The 15,921-nt window shown below is 41.3% G+C and overlaps 1 protein-coding gene across 2 annotated transcripts in view; it reads right to left on the bottom strand.

Annotated features, from left to right (window-relative positions):
* Positions 1-15,921, bottom strand: part of KCNJ6 (potassium inwardly rectifying channel subfamily J member 6) — a 162,416-nt gene that overhangs the window by 23,569 nt on the left and 122,926 nt on the right. The window lies entirely within an intron of this gene.

Here is a 15,921-nt window from a genome sequence, read left to right on the forward strand (position 1 = left end):
TGTAAACTGCCCACCAACTTCGATGTTTTGGCTAAAAGATTTTGGATATAATCAAGAAAGTTAAAATAACTATTTTCCTGTTCATCCAGCACCATGAAGGACACTCAGAGGAAAGGTCTCCGGTTTCTTTTTGATGGAGGGTTAGATCACTGGACTGAAAGTGGGACATGGGCTTCACTTCTTTGGGGAGAACCAAAACATCCTAGTAAATAAAGGTGTCTCTTGGCTTCAGAGAGAAAGAAGACTTAGACCTCTGTTAGAAGGAAGGGAATATCTATTTCTTTCCTGAGAGTCTACTTCAGTAGCACCCACGCACTGTTCCTTGTATTCGAAACTTAATAACTTCACTTGAAAATCATGCCTTTTTGATGGCAGTGGAAATAACATGACTTTTAAACAAGTAGAGGAGACTGTCATTGAAGTCGAGCCAGTTATGTGGGAGTCAGATGATTAAGGTAGATACGATGTAGGAGGGAAGAAATACTATCATTTGGAAAAAATACTGTATTTTGAACGGTTTAATGTAATGTTCTCTTCCAGAAAAGTGAGGTTGTTATTATTAAGTGCATTACCAACATTAGATGCAGGGCTTGATACTCTGTTGATGTGCCTTTTCTGTAATTGTTCACATCCATGCAAATTAACTATAAAATGAGTCTAAGTTGTTACTGAGTTGTACAGTTGAGGTGTAGGGGAACTATGTGCTCACTTTTTCAGGTGTAGAAACAAGGAGGCAGAGGGTGAGGTAGGAAGAAATTTGGGTCTCATCTGGGTTATGCCAGCGTCTGCCTGTCTGTCTGTAATGTAGCAGCCCAGGGACCTGTTTTCTGATCTTTCAGAAGGTCTGTTTTATTCTTGTTGGCCTGCCCGGAGTCAGACCTGCACAATGTTGTTCCCTTTTTTTCAGAGGGATACTGCTACACAAGCCACCACAAATAATTGGTCCCTTCCAGGGTTCTTGAGTCACATAGGGCTCTCAAAGTGGCCTCTGAGGCTGCAGCCCAGCAGCCTTACAGGGGCTGTTGTGTTGGTGTGTGTAAAACAGCACCTTAATTTACACCTTGCCTTACGGCATATGCTCAGCACCTCAACGTGCAGCGGTGTCCACATCTGGCACCGCTGCCCACAGCTCGCACCTCTGCAGGCATCCCGGTGCAGGGAGAGCAGCTGGAGGGAGGGGCAGCACCGCTGGGCAGATGTGCTGCTGTGCCTGAGCTACAGCAGCTGGGCACCGGCTGATGCTGAAAGTTCTGTTCTTGTTCTGAAGCAGGTTTCACCTCTGAAGCTTCAGGCCCCCTGCTGCTCTCTTTGCGGCCCATTGGAGGTGTCTTGCTTTTGGCGCATGGCTTCTTCACTGGGCCTACTCCTGGTTTCTCCCTGTGGGCCCAACCCAAATCTAAATGAGGCTAAAAGACTCAGATATGAGCATTTTTTCCCCTCCCAGATCTTATTCCAATGTGGAAGCAAAGAGCACTGCACACAATTGGGGAGTTCAAATTTAGAGCTTGATGTACTCATATTTAGGCTTGAAGTATTGCTGATATGGTACCTTTTTTTCTTTTTTTTTTTTTTTCCCACTAACCAAATGGTCTTGCTTTCAATTACCCTAACTTGAGAAAGCGGGGAGGAAGTAGAAAACCTGCACTGAAAACCTAATAAATTTGGCATCTGAGGTAGATTTAGTGTAATATCTCATGGTTTGGATGCAATAAAATCTCAGTGTAGTGATTATGCAAATGCAATAAGCCCTGGTGATGATGCAGTTAGACCTAACTCAATGCAACAGGAAATTTTCTGTTGATTTCAGTGAACTCCAGGTGCTCTCACAGACACAGGGTCCTGCTTCATCTTAGGGTCTCAGCATTTTAGTATAAACAAATGCCCTCTGGGTAGCAGCCCACAGCAATACCATTCAAAATACTATATTTTACTATCAAAATGGTTTTGTGCTGCAAATGAGACTTACCCACAGGCAAATTTCCTTTTGTCCTCTTTGACAAACCTGTACAACTTTCAAACTAGTAGAAAAAACAAGGTAAAACATAATCTGTGCTCTAAATACTTAATGCCACATTACAGAAAGCAGCTATTTTCTTTCTTAGCAGAATTACTGGTCTCTGAGTTTGCAGTGGAGGAGATAATTGACCCTGAACTATAATCAGGATGACAACCAACTGCTGTGTAACTCAGCCTCTGAGCCCACAAGATGTTCTGCATTAGCAAGTATATTTTGATTTGTATCAGTCTGCTTTTCTCTAGCGTTTTTTTCCCACGTATGTAACCACCATATCCACAAAATGAGTTAGAGGATCCTGTTACTCATTCATCACCTTGCCTGGGATTTGAGGGATCATGTATATTTGAGTGTCCTCTGCCCAAACACTTTTCCTGGTGTATCTTGCAATCTTACAAACTCAGTGTTTCTAACAATCTGTGGTTAAAAATTCATTGAAAAAATTGTGTTTCTTCCTTGGCAGATTACGACTATCTTCAGGGTCCCTTTAGCACCAGGCCTTCAAACTCATGATAATGAAAGTTCAAGATTTTACAGTCTGGAGAATAAAAGGGTACTACCCCAGTACAAATATTACTTTTACAAGATATTCTAGACTGAGCTTACTATAATTACATGACATATATTGAAAATACAGTTGCTGTACATTATCACTACCTGCTTGGAAAATCCTCTTTATATCAGCATGGCTTCATCATTCAGTTGTAGTGTGACGCTACAGGGTCTCAAGATAAAGACATTATAACATGTATTAAAAATGCCAGTATGGATTTATGAGCCAACCTGTGTTTTTTTGCTTTCACAGTACCAATTCTACACTGAGTGCTAATCTTCTGCTGTATACCTGTTCCTGCTCTTTTTGCTTAAACAACCTGCAGGTATGTTATGTATTTTGTCCATTTAAGTAAGCTATGTCCATCCTCAAATTAAATTGCTTTAAAATTGATTTTTCCTAATCTTCTCAAGTCCTGCATAGCTGAGACAGTGGAGGTAAGGCATTCTGTACTGTATTGTGCTGTTTTTACCTGGAAGGTATCTAGCTGAAGTGTACTGCTCTCTCAGGGGTCAGTGATAGCTCTGTTCTGGCTTTTTTGGGGAAACAAGGCTGAAGAGTGCTACTCAAGGGCAGACTCCAGCTGCTGCAGCACTGCCTGGACCTCCATGGGGTCACACAGGTGTGATATCTCCTGCATTCCTGCAGCACAGTGCACATTTTTTTGGTGTCCTCACATCCTCCCAGGTGCCTGGGGGGAAGTGCAGTGTGCTGCTGAGGGTCTGGGTTGTGAGGAGGGAGGGAAGTTCCTGGCTGCCTGATGTAGAGGTTTCCATAAAAATTGGGTAGCATCACACAGTATCTGTTAATTAGACTGCTGGGAGGCAAACTAGATGTAGACAGCTTTGCTTGGAGAGGATGACAATTTGAGCTTCTGTTCTCCTGTTGGGGCTGCTGCATTCTGCCTTGCTCAGCCCCCAGACTCCCTCCTCTGAACTCTCAAGCCATCAGCCTTTGTTTGACCACACTGCAGCAAGGAAACAGCTGTCCTGTGAACTGAGTGTTTTGGCACCAATGTGCTGAACAATCTCACGTTTCCATCACACACTCAAAGCAGTGGCTCATATTCAGCTCAAAGAACACTGGATATTTATTTATTTGGGTTTTAGATGATACTTTTTACTCCATCTTCATTTTTTTCAGAAGTTCAGGGGCTTTGAGGTAGGCTTAGCATAAATAATTTCTGAGATTGCAGAAGAAACAACTCATACCAGAAGTGAATTCAGCTGAGCAACTCTCTCACATCCTCAGGGACAGACAGCGTGACTTAAATATTTTGTATAAATTTTCATCCAGCTGTTTTATAGACACACACACTCTTTACCTATAGTGATGTAGAAGATATGGCATTGCCATAGCAAGTTAAAGACATCACTCCTACCCGATGTCTAAAAGCCTCTCAAGTGCCATGAGCCGTCCCCCTATTGAAATTCCTTATACCAGTCTTCCTCAGTCACACAAATCCCTTTTGAGCTCAGTGCAAATCAGCCTATATTTTTTCATCTCTAGCTTAGCTGCTGATATTGCATCCTTGGAGTTTTACATCACTGTTTTGACCCCCAAAAGATGACTGTGGTTGTTCTGTGTTCCCTCCACACAGGTGTCTGTGTCACAGTGGGACATTGCACAAAGCTGGAAATCAAACTAGTTGAAGAACGTGGGAATGGGAGGCTAACAGCACCAATCTATCACGCCCATGCTGTTCTGCAGTCCTCAAGTGGAAGATGCTGTATGAGCTGCTTGATAGAAATTACTATGATTATTTATTTCTTTCTGTGCATTTTATTTTGTTTGTTTTGTAGACATCAGTAAAACTCGCCTGCTGTCTTTTCAGCATCACAGGTTGGACTGTTGAGCTCTTCAGAAGACTACTTTGAAATATTAAAATTGTCTGCCTTCTGGGCCCTCCTAAAAATAAGTGAGAACATAAAAAACTGAGGAGGAGGGGAGCATGGCAATTCCAGATGTGTGATGCCCAGACCTCATATTATAAACAGGTTTTCATGGTCAAGAAACCTCCTTGCTTCTGAAAGGGAGAAGGGATCAATCTGGAAAAAACTTCCAGGGCAACTCCTGGAGATATTTTAATTTCTTTGCTCTCAGTACTCTTCTGGTTTGCTTGAAGTGATATTTACATAGTGTAGTGAAAAGAGTTTTGAGAGAGAGATCTGATCTCTGTTTTGGCTGCCATAAAGAAGATCAGCGTGAGATCTGTGTGTTTACAAGAGTCCCTAGCTCTCTGCTCTAGTTCTGTTATCTTTTAAATGAAATCATTAGCACATATTTGTAATGGACCTGCTATACCTGGTGAAATTTTGGCTCTCAGTTCCTTTCTTTGTGACAGATGATGCACTAAGCCACATATGACAGATGGAAAGCATGGTAGGAGGTGGTGAATTGAGTACATAAGAGAGGAAGATGGAGTAAAGTGTATTTTCATGGGCTGAGCATTTTCGTACATAGCAGTGTTTGTATTTGCCGTGAACAGTTTGTATGATGAAATATTCAAGATTTGTTGGGGCTGTCTTTGTGGAACGGCTTGTTCCATCCATACGCAGAAGGAACAGTGGCTGTGGAGAACAGAACGGCTGCAGGACTGCTGCAGTATGGCGTGCCTGAGGGAAAGATACCTTGACTGATACCACCATTCCTCCCATAGGTGTGGAGTCTCCTCAAATGTCGTGAAGTCCCCTTCTAAAACTTGCAGTATGGGTACTTTATCTAGATTATAAACATTCATCTGCTTCTAATCTTCCATTTGCCTTTTAATTGGAGTCTTAATTGTTTATTCTCTGAGGCCATTAGGGAGCTGACAGGCACTGTATGGCTCAATTTATTCCTTTAGGGTCCTAATTCAAAGCCACCAGAGACTGAGACCTACTCCACAGGTTTGGGAAAGCTTTGGATCAGGCTCAAAGTTGGGGATTAAACATTTGATACACATTGATAGGGGGTGTTTCTGGAGTGGATTTCTATCACTGATGGCTTTTGAATACTAGAACCGTATTTTATATCCCTGTGGAGGGTAAAGGAAAGCAGATGTAGCAAGGTTAAAATTCATGTTTTGTGTCTTAAACCCCGGATCTTGACTAACTTAACAGGGTTTTAAATGCTGTTGTAGTTGTGTTCAGGTCCTGAGGGGAGAGTCTTTAAAAGAAATTTGAGCACAGTTACAGAATAAGTTGTTCTGCAGCGCAGACAAGCAACTTTCATTCAACTGTTTCTAATTAATTTGTAAGTTGAAAAATGAATACTGAATCTATTTTGAAAGATTTGTCTTTTAGAAGGACTAAGATCTTTGCATCATTATTCTTCGCTACAGAAAGAAAAGAAAGTGGGTTTAATTGTAAAATCAGGAGAACAGACCAGTTGTTTTTCAGGGCAATAGTTGCAGGAGGCCAGTTGTGAAGGGTGGGCTTGTGCTCATTCTGCACTAGATTCTGCGGTGCCTCCCTTGAGCTGATAACTCTGCAGAAAAATACACTGGGAAGGCTTGAGTTGCTGTCATAAGGGCACCCAACACGAGGCCAGATCAATCACTCGTAAAGCACCAAACTTGATTAGTCAGGTGCTGGCAAACTGTGAGGCAGTTGTGTTGTGAAGGCAGCTGCTGGCCTCCGTCTTCCCAAGAGAGCTTGCCAGTGACTTGTGACAGGAGAAGGGCATTTTCCTCAGACTGCAAAGCTGAACCTCCTTCACTTCACAGCTCTGTAGATGTGGCTACTGCTTTTGAAGCAGATTTTTGGCCAGACAAGAATCCCTGAATGATTCAAAACCTTTGGCTTTGGACTCTTCTACACTTTTTCACAGCATCTGTCATGGCCTTATTGGCAATTAGAAACTCATTGCTGCACTTATTATCTGAAGAAGTAGCTCCTTTTTGTCTTCTCACTGTAAAAAGATACTAATGATAAAAGAATCTGAAAATTATGAAGAGGGAAGGGGGGTTTTCCCATCCTGGAGATATAAGTATCTAAGTGTAATAAATTAATACTTCTTATGCAAGGGTGAAAAAAAATTGAACCTAATGACTGGTTAAAAAAAGTGCCAACACAATTTAATTGGACTGACTGAGTCCTAATTTTTTTTTTTTTTTTTTTTTTTTTTTTTTTTTTGTTATGGTGGTGCCTGGCAGCTCTTCCATAGTCAGATTGATTTTTTGCCTTTAGTGGTAAACCTCTGTCTCTTCAGTTCACATTAGTCTGCATCAGTCAGAGATGTGGAATAAAAGTTTTCAACTCTGATGTGCCTTAGGGCTCCCCCTAAAGACAAATTTTAAATGTCTTGACTGTTACTGGATACAAGGCTACTAGTTGTGGTGATGATGATGACAACAACAATGACGATAATAACAACAATGATAACTGAGCAATTGCTTGTAGTTGGATTTTGTGTTGGCAGCTTGAATCACACAAAGCCTGTCCAATGGAGAGAAACAGGCAATCACAGTAATGTTGGATGCCCATCTCAATCTCCCTTATTCTCTAGAGGTGCAAAAAGATGCAAAAGAGGTTGCTTGTGGCCAGAGGAATGGGACAAAATCCAGGTCAAGTAGGAAATGCTGTGAATTAGGGCAATCTTTGGGTCACTCTTCAAAGACTAGTTGTCTGACAGAGCGCAGCCTTACAAGTCTAAGATTTCCTCTTCCATCAGACCTCCTGGAGCAAAGCTGCGTTGTATAGGCTGCCTGCCTGCCCAAAGCAATGAACTCATGCTCCTTACACAGTTCTGCCTCCCCTTTCTGAGGCACTGCTGCTCCAGTGGTTCGATGGTGACCACAGAACAGCTTTCAAGTATATAAAACACAATGTCTTAAATGGTGCCATGAGAGAACAATGGAAGCTATTAGCTGGGCTATTCATTTTTCAAAGCCGTTCAGTTCTTCACAGCTATAAAATACTAGGAGGAGCTGGCTTTCAGTTTTATAATCACAGACTAATTTAGGCTGGAAGAGATCTATGGAGTCATCTGGTCCTACCCACTGCACAAAGCAGAGCCAAATAGTATGAGTTGCTCAGGGCTTTCGCAGTCCAGTTATGGATATCTCCAGGGCTGATGATTCCGTTATACCCCTGGACCCTCATTTCAACGTCTTACCAGCTTGATGGTTGAAAAAAATAAAAAAAAAGCTTTTCCTAGTTCTAATCAGAATTACCTGCATTGTGACTTGTACATGTTGTCTCTTGTCCTGTCACCCTGTCCCTCTGAGATGTGCCTGCCTCCATCTTCTCTGTAATCTCTCATTGGTAGGTTCAGACAGTGATAAGACCCCCTTGCACTGCCTCTTCCCCAGGCTGAATGGTCCCAATTCCATTCACCTCTCCTGGTGTGTGCCCTGTGCTCCAGCCCCTGACCATCTTGGTGGCCCTGTTGGACTGGCTGCAGTAAATCCATGTCTGTCTTTTACTGGGGAGCCTTGAACTGGACACAACATACAGGAGTTGGCCTCACAGGTGGCAAACAGAGAGGAACAGTCACTTTCCTCAAGCTGATGGCTATCCTTTCACTAACACAGTCCAGCATACACTGGGCCTTATTCACCAGAAGGACTTATTTTTGTGTGTATCATTCACAAGCTGAAAAGATTGTGCTAAGAGTTGTAGTTGAATGAATTGCTTAGAACTGTGTTTGCACAGACTTTTACTCTCTTTACTCCAATGAATTTAGCATGGGCAGCAGTGTTCATTGTACACGTGAGTCTGAGACCATTCATCTCAGAAAGCCTGTACCTAAGGGCAGAGGCGGCAGCGGTGCTTGACAGTTTCCCTCCTTATATTGCCTTTTTCATCTTCTAGTCTCCTTATCACTTTGGTGACATCAGGGACATCCTGGCCTCTTCCAACTCTATTCAGTAACAGCTGTGAATTAAATGACAAATCCCTTTGGGTCCCCTATTAGCCTTGGGCAGAGCCGGGAACTGTCCTGAAGCAGGCATGTTGGCTGCCCCATCCCCTTCCCTTGCTATGGTAGTGACCTTCATTCACACTGACCTAACCATACAACATTGCCCTCCTCAAGTGCTCATGGTGTGAGATCAGGTGCTGATCAGGTCTGTCTGGAAATTATTTGTACAATTCATGGTTTTGTAAAATTAAACTGCTGGGAGGAGCCTGGGAACCTACAACCTCGTGTTCTTTGCAGAGCAGAGAATCCCCTAGAGTGTGTGTTACCCTTCCCGCTATTTATTTCTGGGAATGTAGTGGAGCTGATCCAAATATTGCCTCTGAATTGGTTTTCCAAATGAAACATATTAATTCCTCAGAAATCTGAAACAGGTTTCTCATAACCTTTGAAAATTTGGTTTGGGTGATCTCTTTTGTTTTTACTTTGTTTTCATGTTTTCAGTGTTTCTTTAAATCAGTGTTTCTTTATTGGCTAATCTGTTAGAATGGAATATCTCAAATTCAACAATCCTGTATTTATTTAAATCCTATTTTTTTAGCAAAAGTTTTCTTCCATTCCGCAGAAATCCCAGTAAGTGAAAATTGTCAAAACCAGGAAGAATAGAAATCTTGGAAAGTGTCATGACTCATTTTTGTTTAATTTTCTTAAGAATGGTGGGAATGAAGGTGAGAGAGTGAGTGAGCGAGAGCACAAGGCTGATCACATGAGCTTTTTGAGCCGTTCACATTCATTGTCACAGCAGCTGCCTCATTGCTCCCAGAAGATCCTCTTTCCATCTCTTCTGCAAATACAGCAGGTTTGGAGAAGTGCAGAGTGGAGTACAACCGGAAGAACATAATGTGGGTTGTTTGGCAGTTATACAGGCTGTCACATGAGGAGATGCTTTTTATATCAAAATCAACTTTGTCATAATAAACCATAGATGTTCAGCATCACTTACTGGGACATTAGTGCCTAACATTAAATTACTTTTTAGACTAATCTGACTGCTGTCTGAGCATGCCACATTAGAATATGGCTGTTTGGTAGCATGTTCTCAGGCTGACACACTTGGATTGCCCTCCTCACCCACTGAACAGAGCAGGCCAGCCCCCCTCCAGGTGTGCTGCACAGACAAATGCTGCTATGAGCTGCAGGTGGGAGAGCTGAGAAATGTTTGGCTGCTCTGTGTGAACAGTCCACATGCCTACACTGTATCCGGTGCCTGTGATGCTGCTGCTTGGACTCAGGCTCAGATTCATCAGTGCTGGTGTTAGTTGACTCCTCTTCAGTGACACCAGCTCTCTGACTCCCCTTTGGTTACATGGATAAACTAGAGCTCAGCTGCTTTGTAGTGTCAGGGTGGTAACAAACAGGCAGCGCATAGCAGCGAGTCCGAACTTGTGTTCAATCTTCCTTGAAATGCTCTGACTGAGACCATTGAAACCATTGCAAATCTTTGTAATTGGTTTGTGCTGGAACCCCTTGAGGACTTTCTTTGTAGTGGCCTTGGAAAACCCAGAAGCTGTGCCATAGCGGGAGATTTTAGTGCTGGCAACATCTTCCTAGGATAGAAAGCATGTACTCATAAGTCTTCTCTGTCTTTGTCATGTATATTACGTAGCCAGTGGTGTTAGCTGCATTTCATAGCTTTGCTCTTTTGAAACATTCTTCAGTCTTTCAGGTCGATTTTGACTTTACTGTTACTGCTCTATTAAATTTTGTGAAAACTTCGTGCTGAAGATGAATGATCTGTCTGCTTACATTCATTAGAAACCGATGTCAAGTATGGAGACCTTACTATTATTAAGAAGTGTAATGTAACGTATTTATCCTTCATTACAATTTGGTGAGACAGAAGAGGAGGAAACAGTACAATACAGCTGGAAATAAATAAGCATCATGGGCAGAAGTGAAAAGATCTTTTAGAAATATGGGCAAGAACAGAGTTTGCCAAAAGTATTTCCCATGGATTTGAATTGCAGGCTAGTTAAGTATTCTTCATAACTGGAGATCAAACACGAGTGAACAAGGTAATCAACATGAAAGAATCAGTTCATTTTGGCAAAAGTTCCAGGGCTCAGACACTGCTCTGACTCAAATCAGTGTGTGCTTAGGATTTCACTGCAGGTGCTCAGCAGCCTTGGATGACCAGTGCTCAGAAGTATAAAAGGCACTTCATTGTCCCAAAGCATTTCTCAGGAGGGCTCAGAAATCACGTCTCTTCTTTGTAAGTAGGTGAAAAATGTTCAGTGAGCTAATTCCGCCTGGGGGATCCTTTGACCTGGATAACACTGCTGTGCCCTCTGCAGAGAATAGTTCCTTTGGTTTTGCAAAGTGGAGATCTTTGTGGTGGAGACTGTGTGGGCACAGGGGACACAAGCACTGCTCAGTGCAGCTCGGCATCTACTTTCTTGGTCCCTCCAGCAATACAGAGTCATTCCTTGTTGTACAAGCTGGGTCTGGAGACCCAAGGACTCTGCAGTATTACCTTCACAGATGCCTTGCTTCTGGGCTAAAACTGATGGAAAACACAACTGCTTGAAGCTATGCTGGAGGCAGTGGTGTTTGTTAAGAGTCTGGCATCCCAGGGTATTAGGGGGAGTCTGCTGGTGGTGGCCAGTGAGGGCCGGGCTGGTAAAGGAGGAGGCTGCCAGCACAGCTTCCCACTGTGCCCTTCTGCTGGGGAAACAGCAGCAAGGCCAGTGTTAAAGCACAACTTTGTGATCCTGTCATTCCCCTGGCCATAGAGATCATGGGCCTTGCAAGGGATAATGTGCATAGGGTCATAAGTGAGAAGGAGTGGTGAGCAAGGACGAAATTTTGGGCCTCTCTGCTTGCCACTGTGCTAGGAAAGGAGCAATGCTGACAGCAGAAGTCTGCAGGAGTGTGCAAACAACTAGAAACTGCCCTTTCTCTGTGCTCAGGATGACCTAATATGGTTTGCAAGGACATGATGAAGCTTTTCTGCAAGTTTGATTTGTGTTCAGAACAGAATTGCTTAATAATATCTAATTTGCTATACAAAAGTATTTTTTAACACAGAGGGGTTTCAAACCTCTTATTTAGGGATCTTACTTTCTAACGTGAATTACTGATTGAATCTGAATATTATATCTGAATGTAGGTATGAAAGATGGACAATAAGCTATTGTCAAACTCTCGGTAACATGTTTGTATAGTATACCACTACTTGGAGAATAAAGCTGTAAAACAAAGTGGGTAATCCTTTTTCCCTGACTTCCCTGAAAGCAATATAGATGCTCTCACCAAAACTTTGGTTGAAATACTCATCATCAGCATATCTCTTTTCTCATGAACTTACTATTTTGCATATTATTTTGATTATTGTGAAATTGTAATTGCTTCATTTAAGCCTTAGAGTCTCCTTCACCAAACAGACTAATCTTTTCCAACTGTAGAGAAAGTTTTCTGCAAGAAACACCACAATGAAGCCGGAGTGCCTTTCTTTGTTGGCATTCAGAACTCCAGCTCACGACTGCAATCACGTATGCTAACAGCCTTAGTTTTCTGTTTGAATCAATAACAATGAAACACTTTCTTAGAATTAACAAAATGAAAATGTGAGCAAGGAACAGAAGTGAAAGCGACTGGTGAAAAGCACTAGGGAAAAGCAGATATATGAGAAGGTAAACCTAGTAGCGCCTAGCATCAAAGATGTTAAAACTCTTAAAACAGAAAAAAAAGGAAAAGTAAAGACTGGAGAGTCATTGTATTCTGACCATTCCTGAAATGGTGACGATCCAGTTTAGAGCAGAAGCCATTTATTCTTAATTCTTCTGTTTAAATTGCATTTCAGTCAATGTATGTTGGTCAATCCCGGAGTGCAACAATCAAATCTCCTTTCCCCAATTACTTTGCAGAAACACTTGGGTGAGAGAAATCCTGGTTCTTTTCTTCCTTTTGTCTAGATCCCTTTAAGAAGCAAATTGAGAGCATAAACATCTCTACTTTGAAGAGCAGTAAAACATGGTAGTGAAAACTGTAACGCAAGCAATGCTTATTTTGAGAGAGAGCAAAGTCCGCTGAGATGTTTTGAAAGACTGGAACTGCTAGCTTACATATCAAAGGGAGATATTTGTTAAGATTGGGCCAGGATAAGGGGTAAATATGGCAAATCATCCAGGAGAAATAATGAAGACAATAAATCAGTCAGTCAAAGGGATTGTAGTGAAGAGTGGGAACAGCTTTCTCCAATGTTTGTCTAGTCGATAGCATCATTTACTATATAAATAACCATCTATGTGAACACTTTATTGCTTTCTATACACATATCCACAGCTGGCAAGTGTGTTTGTTTACGTATCTAGAAACCATTCTGCAAATACCGCTCTCAAGCTGCCCCTATGTCAGAATTACAAATGCACACTATTACAAGATTATTTGTAAAATTACGCATGTGAATCTAAAGTTATCCATCTAGCTTTGACATTTATAAATGTGTAGATCATTTTCTTTCCTTGGTGTTCCAATTTTCATGTTTTTATTTTCAGACCGGGAATTGTCAGAGTGTCATCTAGTGCTCCCTACTGGCCAGATACAACTTCACTAAGAGTGAGGGTCTTGCTGGCTTAGGTTGCAGTACTTCATATTCCTTTCCTTCGTTAGAAAGTGCTGTCTTCTGTAAATTAATGCAGGTTTAGAGAAGAGATTTGAACCAAGCTGCTTATGCTGCTTATGACATAGGAACCGCATTACCAGCAAGGCTATGAGCTCTTCAGGATACTCCTCTTTCTCATTTTATTTATTTATTTGAGTCTAAGGTTTTTGTTGATCCAAGGGAAAAAAAAAACATTCTTATATTCCATTACTATTAATATATATGTGCATACTATAACAAATATCTTAACTGGTCTCTAACAAATCTCTAGAAAAAATTATGAAAGCAGTAGTGGCTCTTTAATATAAACCAACCATTTGGAATGGCAAATATCAAATATTGCTGAACTGAGATCAGTATGTTAGTCATGTTCTTTCCAGTTAGTTCATTTGCATTTGATGTTACAGCTTTGCCATAAGGAGTTAAGGGATGCCAGAATCCTGCTTTATCAGGCTACGTAAAGGTGGGATCAGAGCCTTTGCTGGTATGAGGCTATTTTGTCAAAACCACAGCTGTAGTCTGACGCCAAAAGAAGCATACATACCTCAGAAATGGCTTCTCTATTAAAGGTGGATGTTTTACTTTCGTTTTTGCAGAGTTAGTATAAATCCTTGCATCGCAGTGAGATTTCTGCTGAATTTTAGTTTGGTTAATTATTTCAATTTCATTTATGAATAATAAGATGCATTATTTTTCCTTTCCTGTCCCAATGTGCAATGCAGAGTTCACATGACACTGCATAAACAGTTGTGCTTCATACTAGAGGCAGATGTGCTTTTGGAACCCTTAAGATGGAAAGTATTATATATGTATAAAATGATATCACCTGCTCAGTAATCTTAAACAGAGTAATATCAATGATTAATAAAAATAATAGCAAATGTTTATACTTAGCATTTTCCACAGTGTTCCTTTTCATTAAAGGGGTATTGTCAGAGTGGGGAAACTCTGAAATGAAATAAAGGATTGTTTTCACTGGTCAAACCTGGGAGTGGATTTTCTGATGAATAACGTAAAGTAATGATCTCAATCTGATTTTGACCCATGAGCAATGATACTGAGTGATGATATCGCTATAGCAGAGGTCACAGTTTCTTAGCTTCAGTTTTAATGTTTTTATATCCCATGACTTCGACCAATGTTGGCAGCTATGATGGGTAGTATATTGCTTGCTGGAGCTGGAGATCTTACAAACAATTTATTTTGCTGCTTTCATTCTGCACTGGGTGTAAGAAGGAAAAGTGAATATACGATGGCCCAAATTTGCATTCAGTATTTGTCAGGATGTAACCGGAAAATTAAAAAAGGGAAAACATCTAGGTTTAGTAGAAAGTTTGCCTGACTGTATCTTCAACAAAAACAACCCAATACATGTGTGCAAAGCACAGAACAAGTGGCTACTTCTGCACAAGCATGTTTTAGAAATGGTACTGGTAATTACAACAGTAATCTTTCTGATGCCATAGTTAAGGGGCATTATTTGATCTCATGCAACTGTGTGCTAGAGAGCTGACCCAAACAGAACAAAATGGAGCAGCTTCAAATGGCAAATGTAGCTACCTATCCAGTGCTAGGGTAACACCTTCATCCCGGGTGGCTTCAGCAGGTTTTCAAATCACTCCATCCAGTTCCTTTACTAATATGGACTCTTCTAGCATTTCAACTTAGAACTTGCCAGCCCAAGCAGCCCCCTCTGGTGAAGGCTGACAGAGGCTGAGTAGAAGCTGTGGTCAGTATCAGAGCGGCAAAGGAGAGCCCAGAGAGCCATGTGGGCGTGCAGGGGTGCAAATGAGGTGAAGGCAGGAGGTAGGGTTAAACAATGAAGAGGGTTGAGGAAGACCACAAAGCTACATTTGATGCACTGCAGAAGTATACTGGCTTCTGATCTTGTAGGTATTTTTGGTGAGATGGTTTTTATACTTCTACTACTTGCCAATCATTTTTCTGGAAAACATGATGTTCAGTAAACCTGAAAATATCCACTGTTCTTTAGGATGTCAAGTTCATTTGGTTGCAACCCAGAAATTTCAAAATTGTTTCATCTAACAAACAGTAATTTCCTCATCATCTCACGTGAAGGTGATGCAGATGTTTGAAATCTCTGCACCCACTGAACCTATCAGAAACACTAAACATTTCATCTTGATTTCTCTCAGTACCACCTACTTCCTGGAAAATTTGGAAGCATTGCATTTACCACTTCAAATTTTCTGCCAAGTTCCTTTCTTTTTTTTTGTTTTGTTTTGTTTTTGTTTTTGTTTTTTGCTCCATTTTTGTCTCACACGTTTATTATATGGTGACAACTGCAGTTTTCTTCTGACACCACGTAATAGATGTGTGAAACACACACAGATGTTCTAGTAAGAGACTGCTCTTTATTTCCTGGCTCCAGTTGCAAAACATGAGTCAGGGTTAGAAAGGTTATACCTCTGTCAGAGATGTGTAATCAGCATCCTCAAACTTTCCTAGCTATGCTAGAGTAGTGGGGAAAAATGGCAAATCTTGTTCTTTGTTTTCTGTACTCAGTGTTTCCTCCTCCCCAAGCACATATTTTCTTCATTTTGTACTTTCAATTCCCTTGTATTTATCATATTTACTCCAGAGACTGATGCTGTCATTAATAGGAAAAAAAGTATACCAGCATTCTGATTGCACAAGGTACAGCAGTTTTAGAGAAAGCATCCTCCTACTATTCTGGCTTTAACACAAAGGAGAAACATTATTAGCCCATTTGCTGTGAATTCCAAGCACTATTTTCTCCATGTCGAGTGATATCTGATGTTCTGCTGTGTAATTGTAGGTAATGACCAAACAGCCTCTCAGCAAGACTCTGGTGACATAACATCCCTT

This window comes from Patagioenas fasciata, chromosome 1 (assembly GCF_037038585.1).
Source record: "Patagioenas fasciata isolate bPatFas1 chromosome 1, bPatFas1.hap1, whole genome shotgun sequence".
NCBI lineage: Eukaryota > Metazoa > Chordata > Aves > Columbiformes > Columbidae > Patagioenas > Patagioenas fasciata.